At 40.2% G+C, this 10,624-nt stretch overlaps 1 long non-coding RNA gene across 1 annotated transcript; it reads right to left on the bottom strand.

The window, feature by feature from the left end:
• Positions 1-9,509: 9,509 nt before the first annotated feature.
• On the bottom strand, positions 9,510-10,462 carry LOC118500770. The gene is made up of 2 exons (XR_004903354.1): positions 10,412-10,462; positions 9,510-9,670 (listed from the first exon to the last, which is right to left on the bottom strand). It is a non-coding gene; the product is annotated as an uncharacterized LOC118500770 (long non-coding RNA).
• Between the last annotated feature and the right edge of the window lie 162 nt (positions 10,463-10,624).

Below are 10,624 nucleotides of genomic sequence, written 5' to 3'. Positions count from 1 at the left end.
CACTGGTCACTTCTGGCCCCACAGTTTGGGGCACACACCCTTCCCAGTGCTATGGGGGAGTGCATGGCTTCCCAAGCCTCCTGGGAAGTGCTGCCTGGCTGGGTGGGGGGCAGGCCAGAGTGATTGCCACAGGAGAATTCCCCAAACAGTGTCTCCTTTTTCTTTTTGAGAAATTCCTCCTACTCAAACCTGCTACTCCTTAGCTCCTTACGTGACCTGGCCTCTCACAGAGCCCAATTCTCCAGCCAGACTGAAGACTATGGGGGTCAGGGCCCATCACAGTGCAACTCTCACCTCTCCCCAACCTGCATCCACAGACTCTGTGGGTACTCACAGCTCCTGTGTGTTTGCAACTTAGTCCTTATTCCCCTCTGTGAGACTTCAAGCAACCAGGTCTCTCCTGGTGCTGCTCAAACCTTGTTTGGTGGGAGTGGGAGCAGTTGACCTGGCTCTCTCCCAAGGACCCTGTGGCAGACCAGGCAAGTGCTGGGCCTGAGGCTGCAGCAGCCCCAGTCCCCGCGCTGGTCCCTGGGACCTTATTGTCCTGAAGCACACTCTCCTTACCGTCTGGTTTTTCAGTGTCCGGTACAATTTTTCGTCTCTTATTTTCATATATGCTGAGGTACTGTTGGCTGTTTGCTCTGTTCATCTGTAGATCAGCTAGGTTTTTCTCCTGTGTGTAGGGGCAAGTGGAGTCTGCTTCCTCCTACCTGGCTGCAGTCCTCCTCCTCTAAAATACTCTTTCAAAGGCATTTTTGGATACCAACAGTGAAATATCAGAAACAGAAACTAGGAAAAATTCCCAGTTACTATAGCAACGAGAAACATAAAGTACCTAAAAATGAGTTTAATCAGTGAAGTAAAAGACCTGGACTCGGAAAACTATAGAATACTGAAGAAATAAATGAAGGAAGATACAAGTAAATGGAAGTATATTTCATGTTCACGGATTGGAAGAATGAGTCATTAAAATATCCATACTACCCAAAGGAATCTAGAGATTCAATGCAATCCCTATTTGGAGGGATGGGGGGAGGATTGAATGTGGTTGGGGGGTGTGAGCAAGACAGGGGAGAGTAATGGGGTATAAAGGGGGACAACTGTAATTGAAGAACAATAAAAAGTTTAAAAATACCAATGACATATTTAACAGGTTTAGAATAAGTATTTCAAAAATTTATATGGAACCATAAACAACTCCAAATAGCCTCAGCAATCTTAAGAAAGAAGAACAAAGTAGATCGCAATACCTGATATCAAACTATATTACAAGGCCAGTGTAAACAAAACAGTCTGGTATTGGCATAAGAACAGACATATAGATCAATGGAACAGAATAGAGAGCCCAGAAATAAACCCATATCACTATAATCAAGTAATATTTGACAAAGGGAGCAGAAGCATAAAATGGAGTAAAAATAGCCCCTTTAACAAATGGTGTTGGGAGAACTGGAATTGTTCTGGAATGATACATGCAAAAAAATGAAACTAGACTGCCAACTTAATCCATACACCCAAAATGGATAAAAGACTCACACATTCTTTGTTTTTGTCTCTGACACACAGAAAACAAAATGACCTGATATCTGAGTGAATGTAAATATGTATGAGAGCCATCGTGTGGGTCTCCCAGTGCTGACCCCCTTCCCAGGGTTGGGTGTCTCCCTCCTCCTCCCTTCTCCCTTGAAAGAAAGGGCCTTGAAGAAGGGAAGGATTTGCCTTATGGTCACAAGAGGAAGGGTCCTGGCCAATGCAGTCAAGGGTGCCCCTGGATTACTAATGTGGGCACTTCAATGTGGGCACTAATGTGGGCATCCTGGGATGTCACCTACTGATACCTTGCCTGCCAACTCCAGTCTTTCTTCAAAGCTCCATGGAAGACACCTGGAGGCTCTGCTTGACCCTAGCCTTCAGCTGGTCCATTCAGGTTGCAGGGTTCAAGGCTAGAAGTATGCCCCCACAACAGTGTCAGGAGCTATACTCTAAGTTCCAAGGACCCAGCATCATAATACACTCTTCACAGGCTGTGATTCTCTTTGGATTCAAAGAAATCTGTGGTGAAGTCTGCTTCCTCCAGTTGGAGCCCTTCCATATTTGCATGTCAGAGCTGCTGTGGTGACAAAGCTGGGGCTGCCTTTCTGGGGCCTGCACTCCCTTTCTACACTCCCTCCCCCAAGAAGCTGCCATGGTGTCTGCTCACAGTTGACCCCAGAGAGGGAGGCTCAGAGCTGTTGTGCCTGCTGGGAAGAACCTGAAAGGACAGTAATGCAATCACCACCTCAAAACTATGCTGAGAGCTTTCACCATGGTATCATGTTCATGCCTTATGACCCCAGCACAGGCTAGACTTGGAGCTCAGGGCCTTCTGGGTCTGGCTCCATCCATCTGTCCAGCATTGCCCTCTGCCATGCCCCCTTAGAACATTTTTAGACAACCCATTTTTATTTCTACCTTTACATCTCTGCTCTTGCAGGTTGCCCTTTCCATTCTGCCTTTCCCTGAGCCAGAGAACATGCTCCAAACCACTTTTCCCAGGATGTCTGCCTAGCTGATTGCCCTTGCAAGATCAAACTCTCATCTCAGATAGCTCCTGTACAAGCCTGGTGTCTGACAAATACATGTTAGTATGCTCAATGTCAAATAATATATTAAAGATAGTCGTAGTCATCTTTGGGAAAACAAAATTGTACTACAAATAAATATAGGAACAGGAAAAAAGAACAGCTGAACACCAGCAGGTGCTCTACCAGTAAATGCCAATCCTTTGCAAAATCCTGTCTAAGCCTTACATTCTTATCTGTACAGGCTTGAGAGCAAACCAGTGACCTTCTGGCTTATCACCAAGAAAGGCCTGGGTAGAGCCACACAAGGTGGCTCTGGGTCCTTTGAGTATGCAACTAGTGCACCTGACCCTGGGTGGGGCACATGCCTGCAGCACAACGAAGGTGGCACAGAGGGGCTTCCCAAGCATCAGATTGACGGGGGCTGGGCTTGGTTTTGGTGTGTAAGTCTGTGTGCACATATGAAACCTCCAGAAGCACTGAGGCCCATCCTCACAGGTTGGCCCAAAAAGTCACCTCAGTGACATTATCATGAATGCACTGGTACCCCTCACTATTCTTATAGGCTGGAATATGACATGAAAACCTTGTGATTTAAATGAGGCAGTGTCCCTCTGTTGGGGCGTTTTCCCCTTTCCTTTCTTCTGTTAAGGAGGGAAAGGCTTTCTCTTCCATGCCTTCCCTAGATGACAAGTATGGGCAGGCCTGGCCTTTCTTTGCCTTGGGTGGGCTTCATGCAGCTGTTTGATAGGCTGGACTCTGAAGCCTGAAGCTGCAGAGTACATGGGTCTAGGGCCCTGGCCCTTGTGTGGTGTTGCATGTGTGAGTGTACACAGACAGTCAGGAGGTCTGCAAAGGGACCATGCTTACAGGCCAGGGAGCCTCATGAGAGATCTTTTAGTCAGGGCAGGAGTTGATTCCTGGACTCAGGTGATACAATGAGGAAAGGAGTTCAGATGCTTTGAGTGCTTAAGTGACTTGGAACAACACACCCACTCTGGGTCCTGTGCTTCCCCTCAGCAGGGGAAAAAGGGGGATAATGGCAATGGAGGTGGCCAAGGTTTATTGAGTTCCTAATACATTTCAAGGAAAATGGGAAGAATATTTTTCTTTTTTTCTTTTTTGAATATTATGGATATAGCTACTATGAACAAATATGCAGAGATTTTTCTCAAGCATATATTTTCTTTTCCCTTAGGTAATTGCATAGAGGTGGAATAAGTTTATACTAAACTTTACAAGAAGCTACTATTTTTTCAAAGTGATTGTAATTATTATTTTTTATCAGTATGATACAAGCATTACATGCTGGCTAACTTATAGTATTCTGATTTTTAAATGCCATCTCAGCTAATTGGAATATCCTGGTTTTAAATTGCATTTTTACTGATAACCATTTTATGTACCTTTTGGTCATTTTTTATATCTTCTTTTGTGAAAAGTTGTCTGGAATATTTGACTATTCTGAATCTTTGACTCCTCTTAATTGAGATATTTCTCTTCTAATTGTATTGTTATAGCTGTTTATATATTCTAGGTACAAAACTTATGTCACATATATGTATTGAGAATACTGTCTCTCAAGCTGTGGCTTGCCTCCTCATTTTCTTTTACATTTTTTAATTTTTTTATTTTAATTATTGTTCAAGTAGTTTTCTGTCTTTGACTCCCTTCCCAGCCAATTCACCCATCCATCTCAACCTCCCTCCCAACTCCACACCCCCTAGTTTTTGTCCATGTGTCTTCCATATTTGTTCCTCTAAAACCCTTCCCCTTCCCCCCTGAAACTCGCTCCCCTAGCCTGTTCTCTATTTCAGTGTCTTTGGTTATATTTTGCTTGTTTGTTTGTTTTGTTGTTTAGGTTCCTGTTAAAGTTGAGATTATATGGTCTTTGTCTTTCACCACCTGACTTACTTCGCTTAGCATAATGCTAAGTACATTTCCAGTTCCATCCATGCTATCAAAAAGGGTAGGAGCTTCTTCTTTCTTTCTGCTGCATAGAATTCCATTGTGTAAATGTACCATAGCTTTTTGATCCATTCATTTACTGATAGGCACCTAGGTTGCTTCCAGCACCGGGCTGTTGTAAATTGTGCTGCTATGAACATTGGGGTGCATAGGTTCTTTTGGATAGGTATTTCAGGGTTCTCAGGATATAATCCTAGCAGTGGAATGGCTGGGTCAAAAGGCAGATCCATTTTTAGTTTTCTGAGAAAATTCCATAGTGTTTTCCACAGTGGTTGTACCAGTCTGCAATCCCAGCAACAGTGCACTAGGGTCCCCTTTTCTCACAACCTCTCCAACACTTGTTGCTTGTTGCTTTGTTTATGATGGCCAATCTGACTGGTGTGAAGTGGTATCTCATCGTGGTTTTAATTTGCATCTCTCTGATAGCTAGCAATACTGAGCATCTTTTCATGTGTTTCTTGATCCTCTGTATGTCCTCCCTGGAGAAGTATCTGTTCAAGTCCTTTGACCATTTTTCAATTGGGTTGCTTGTCTTCTTAGAGTGGAGTCGTGTAAGTTCTTTATATATTTTGAAGATTAAACCTTTGTCTGGGGTATCATTGGAAAATATGTTTTTCCATATGGTTGGTTCTATTTTTATTTTAATACTGTTTTCTTTAGCTGTGCAGAAGCTTTTTATTTTGATGAGATCCCATTTGTTTATTCTTATCTTTATGCCCCTTGCTCTAGGGTACATATCAGTAAAAATGTTGCTGCGTGAAATATCTGAGATTTTCCTGCCTATGTTCTCCTCTAGGACTTTAATGGTGTCACGGCTTATATTTAACTCTTTTATTCACCTTGAATTTATTTTTGTGTATGGTGTAAGTTGGTGCTCGAGTTTCATTTTTTTTGCACATACCTGTCCAATTCTCCCAACACCATTTGTTGAACAGGCTACTTTTACTCCATTGTATGTTGCTGACCCCTTTGACAAATATTAATTGGCCATAGAGACTTGGGTTTATTTCTGGGCTCTCTGTTCTGTTCCAGTGGTCCATGTGCCTGTTCTTATGCCAGTACCAGGCAGTTTTGATTACAGTGGCCTTGTAATACAATTTAGTATCAGGTATTGTGATCCCTCCAACTTTGGTCTTCTTTCTCAAAATTGCAGCAGCTATTCAGGGTCGTTTATGGTTCCATATAAATTTTTGAAGTGTTTGTTCTATGTTGGTGAAATATGCCATTGGCACTTTAATGGGTATTGCATTGGATCTATAAATTGCTTTGGGTAGCATGGACATTTTGATGATGTTAATTCTTCTGGTCCGTGGACACGGTATATGTTTCCATTTGTTTGTCACTTCCTTGATTTCTTTCTTCAGTGTTGTATATTTTTCTGAATACAGGTCTTTTAACACTTTGGGTACGTTTATTCCTAGGTATTTTTTTTTTTTTTGCTATATTGAATGGGATTTTTTTCTTGATTTCTGCTTCCGCTGTTTCATTCTTGATGTACAAAAATCCCTTGGATTTCTGGGAATTGACTTTGTATCCTGCTGTTTTACCAAATTCAGTTACTAGGTTGAGTAGTTTTATTGGTGGGGTTTATAGGATTTTCTATGTGCACTATCATGTCATCTGCAAACAATGACAGTTTTGTTTCTGCCTTTCAGATTTGGATGCCTTTCATTTCCATTTCTTGTCTGATCACTGTGGCTAAAACTTCCAACACTATATTGAATAGAAGTGGTGCAAGTGGACAACCTTGTCTTGTTCCCGATCTTAGTGGAAAAGATTTTAGTGTTTTCCCATTGAGTATGATGTTGGCTGTAGGTCTGTCATATATGGCCTTTATTATGTTGAGGAATGCTCCCTCTATTTCCACTTTGCTGAGTGTTTTTATAAAAAATGTGTGTTGTACCTTATAAAATGCTTTTTCTGCATCTATTGATATAGTCATGTGATTTCTGTCTTTGCTTTCGTTTATGTGATTTATTACATTTACTGATTTGCGAATATTGTACCATCCTTGCATCCCTGGGATGAATCCCACTTGGTCATGGTATATGATCTTTTTAATGTATTGTTGGATGCGGTTTGCCAAATTTTATTGAGGGTTTTGGCATCTATGTTCATCAGCCCTAGTAGCCTGAGGTTTGTCATGGACCTATTGGCCATGGACTACTGGAACATGGTTTTCTTTGTTTTGTCTTTCTCTGGTTTGGGGATTAGGATGATGCTGGCTTCATAAGAAAAAGTTTGGGAGTCTTCCATCATTTTAGATTTTTTTGAATACTCTGTGAAGGATAGGGGTTAGTTCTTCCTTAAATGCTGTGTACATTTCTGCTGTTAAGCTGTCTGGTCCAGGGAATTTGTGTGCCAGAAGTTTTATGATTTCTGCTTCAATTTCACCAGCTCTTATTGATCTGTTCAGATTTTCTTCTTCTTCTTCCTTGAGTTTTGGAAGATTATATTTTTCTAGAAATTTTCCATTTCACCTAGGTTTTCAAATTTCTTGGCATATAGTTCCTCATAGTAATTTCTTACAATCCTTTGTTTTACTATGTATCAGTTGTAATCTGATACATAGTAAAACAAAGTTGTAATTTGGTATCAGTTGTAATCTCTCCTCTTTCATTTCTGATTGTGTTTTTTTGGATCCTCTGTGTTTTTTTTCTTGATGAGTCTGCCTAAAAGCTTGTCAATTTTGTTTATCTTTTCACAGAACCAGCTGCTAGGTCTATTGATCCTTAGGATTGTGCTCTTGGTCCCTATGTCATTTAATTCTGCTCTGATTTTTATTATTTCCTTCCTTCTACTTGCTCTGGGCTTTGTTATTGTTCCTCAAGTTCTTGTAGCATAGGGTTAGGTCGTTTATTTGAACTGTTTCTATCTTTATTTTTTTTTAAGAAAGATTTTTTTTTAAGATTTTATTTATTTTTAGAGAGGGAAGGGAGAGAGAGAGAGAGAGAAACATCAATGTGCGGTTGCTGGGGGTTATGGCCTGCAACCCAGGCATGTACCCTGGCTGGGAATCGAACCTGGGACACTTTGGTTCCCAGCCCGAGCTCCATCCACTGAGCTACGCCAGCCAGGGCTGTTTCTATCTTTTTTACATAGGCCTGTATTGCCATGAACTTCCCTCTCAAGAGTACTTTCACTGTGTCCCGTAAGTTTTGGGTTGTTGTTAGTTCATTTTTGTTTGTTTCCAGAAAATTTTAAATTTCTTCCCTAATCTCATTCTTGACCCATTCATTGTTTAATAGCATGCTATTTAATCTCTATGATTTTGAGTGTTTATTTTTTCTTAGTGTTGGTTTCTAGTTTCAGTCCCTTGTGGTTGGAGAAAAATACTTGGTATAATTTCAATTCTTGAATTTGTTGAGACTTGTTTTGTGTCCTATCATGTACTCTATCTTTGAAAATATTCCATGTGCATTTGAAAAGAATGTATATTTAGCTTCTTTGGGATGAAGGGCTCTATATATATATCAGTTAAGTCCATTTCATCTAGAGCATTGTTCAATGCCACAATATTTTTGTTGATATTTTGTTTGGAAGACCTGTCCATTTTTGACAGTGGGGTGTTAAAATCCCCTACTATAATTGTGTTGCTGTCCATATCTTTCTTGAAGTCCTCTAAGATTTTCTTTATGTATTTGGGTGCTCCTATGTTTGGTGCATGTATATTTACAATGTTTATGTCTTCTTGATGGATTCTTTCCTTGAGTATTATGAAGTGACCCTCTGGGTCTCTTTTTATGGCCCTTTTTTGAAGTCTATTTTGTCTGATATCAATATTGCTACCCTGGCTTTTTTTTTTTTCTGTCCATTTGCTTGGAAAATTTGTTTCCAATCCTTCACTTTTAGTCTGTGTATATCTTTTGTCCTGAGGTGGGTCTCTTGTAGGCAACATATGTGTGGGTTTCTTATCCATTCATGCTTTCTCATCCATTCAGCTACTCTGTGTCTTTTGATTGGAGCACTTAATCCATTTACATTTAAGGTTATTACTTATAGGTACTTATTAATTGCTATTTTCGTACCTGTGTTCCTCTCTCTCTCTCTCTCTCTCTCTCTCTTCTTTTCCTTAAAGCAGTCCCTCTAGCATCTCTTGCAGCACTGGTTTGGTGGAAGTGTATTCTTTTAGACTTCTTTTGTCTGGGAAGCTTCTTATTTGGCCTTCTAACTTGATTGAGAGCCATGCTGGATAATGAAGCCTTGGTTGGAGACCTCTGGTTCTCATAACTTGGACTATTTCTTGCCACTCTCTTCTGGCTTGGAGTGTTTCCATTGAGAAGTTCACTGATAACCTTATTGGGGCTCCCTTGCATGTTACTTCCTGTTTCTCCCTTGCTGCCTTTAAGATTCTCTCTTTGTCTTGGAATTTCGCCATTTTAATTATGATATGTCTTGAAGTGACCCTCTTTATGTTCCTCTTCATTGGAACTCTCTGTGTTTCCTGGATTTGTGTGACTTTTTCTCTCATCAAATTAGGAAAGTTTTCCATGATTACTTTCTCAAATAGGTTTCTATCCCTTGCTCTTCTTCTCCTTCTGGTGTCCCTATTATATGGGTATTGTTATGTTTCATATTGTCTTGCATTTCTCTTCACCCTTCTTCATTCTTTCTGGGCCTCTTTTTCTTTTCTTGCTTTTTCTGGGTGTTTTCTTCTACTTTGTCCTCTAACTCAGTGATCTAATCTTCTGCTTCATCAATCCTGTTTTTCATTCCTTCTACTGTGTTCTTCAGTTCAGAAATTGTATTCTTCATTTCCTCTTGGCCCTTGTTGAGAGTTTCTATTTCCTTTTTTCATGTTGATATAGTTTGCAGTGAGTTCATTGTAGCTTCCCTGTAGTTTCTGGTAGCTCATTGCAAGCTCATTGAGCTTCCTCATAATCATTGCTTTGAACTCATCATCTGATATTTGAGTTGCCTCTATTTCATTTAGCCTTCTTTCTGAGGCTTCCTCCTTTCCCTTCATTTGGGGATTGTTTCTTTGTCTTCCCATTGTTTGTGGGACTCTTCTTGTTAGCTTCAGCTTCTTAAATTGCTCTGTTCTGGCTCCCTAGGTTTATGATGTGAAGTTCTGTGATAGAATACCTGTGAGATTCAGTGGTGCAGTCTCCTTCGGGTATCCTGGTGTTCACAGCTTCCACCTACTCTTTTTTGTGAACACTGGAGGGGTAAAGCATAATGGCTTAAGATAGCAAAGGAGTATTCTGTGATATTTAGAGTAGCAGCCTATTTACAGTGGCAGAGAAGAGATAGGGGATCCTTTGACTATGTATAGTGTTAACTGTTATATTTCACCCAAGCAGCCACTTTTTAGAAAGAATGGAAAAAAATAAGGCTCTTGTTGTGGAGGGAGGGATTGTGAATTGGGTCTAGAAAGCAGTGATGTTGTAGGAGGTCAAATTCTGAGGTAAAGTGAAAGTAAAGCATTGTAAGTAGGTGTAGTGTATGAGAGAATAGAGGTAACCACTACAGTAATAGATTTGACTAAACTGTGAAGTGGGCTATGATCTGGGGGAGGGTTGTTGTGTAGAATTTACAATTGTATGGAATAGCTATTATTTACAGTAACATTAGAGCAACAATCATATGACAGAATCTATGAGAGCTTGATAGCAGGAATAGGGAGTATAGAACCTTGAGAAGTGTACTAATGGAACACAAATGGAGTGAAGGACAGTAAATTAGCAATACACTATGGAAGAGAGAACAGGGGAAACCTGTCCACTGATACAATATAACCAGCCCAGCAAGAAGACTATACAGAAAGAAGAGAAATACAAAAATACTATTAAAATAAAAATGTAAGAATAATGAAAAAATAATAATACAATTATGCAATAACTTTCAGGTTCTCTGTAATAGCAAAGTGAAATTTGTCACACTGTCTCAGCTGTTGTGATGTCTCCTCTTTGGGTCCAACTCTGGTCTTTTCACAGTTCCGGAATTTTTGTCTCACTTGTGGTTATTTAAAAAGAAAAAGGAAAAGAAAAAAAGCAGAAGAACGAAGGAAGAAGAGATAATTTTGCAAATAAAGGAAGAAGGATATAACTCGAAAGAAGGGAAGAGAAGCAAAAGAAATTGAGAGTTATAAAAAT

Source organism: Phyllostomus discolor, chromosome 5 (genome assembly GCF_004126475.2).
Source record: "Phyllostomus discolor isolate MPI-MPIP mPhyDis1 chromosome 5, mPhyDis1.pri.v3, whole genome shotgun sequence".
Classification (NCBI taxonomy): domain Eukaryota; kingdom Metazoa; phylum Chordata; class Mammalia; order Chiroptera; family Phyllostomidae; genus Phyllostomus; species Phyllostomus discolor.
The sequence above is the reverse complement of the archived record's forward strand: the minus strand, read 5'-3'. Positions and strand labels throughout refer to the sequence as shown.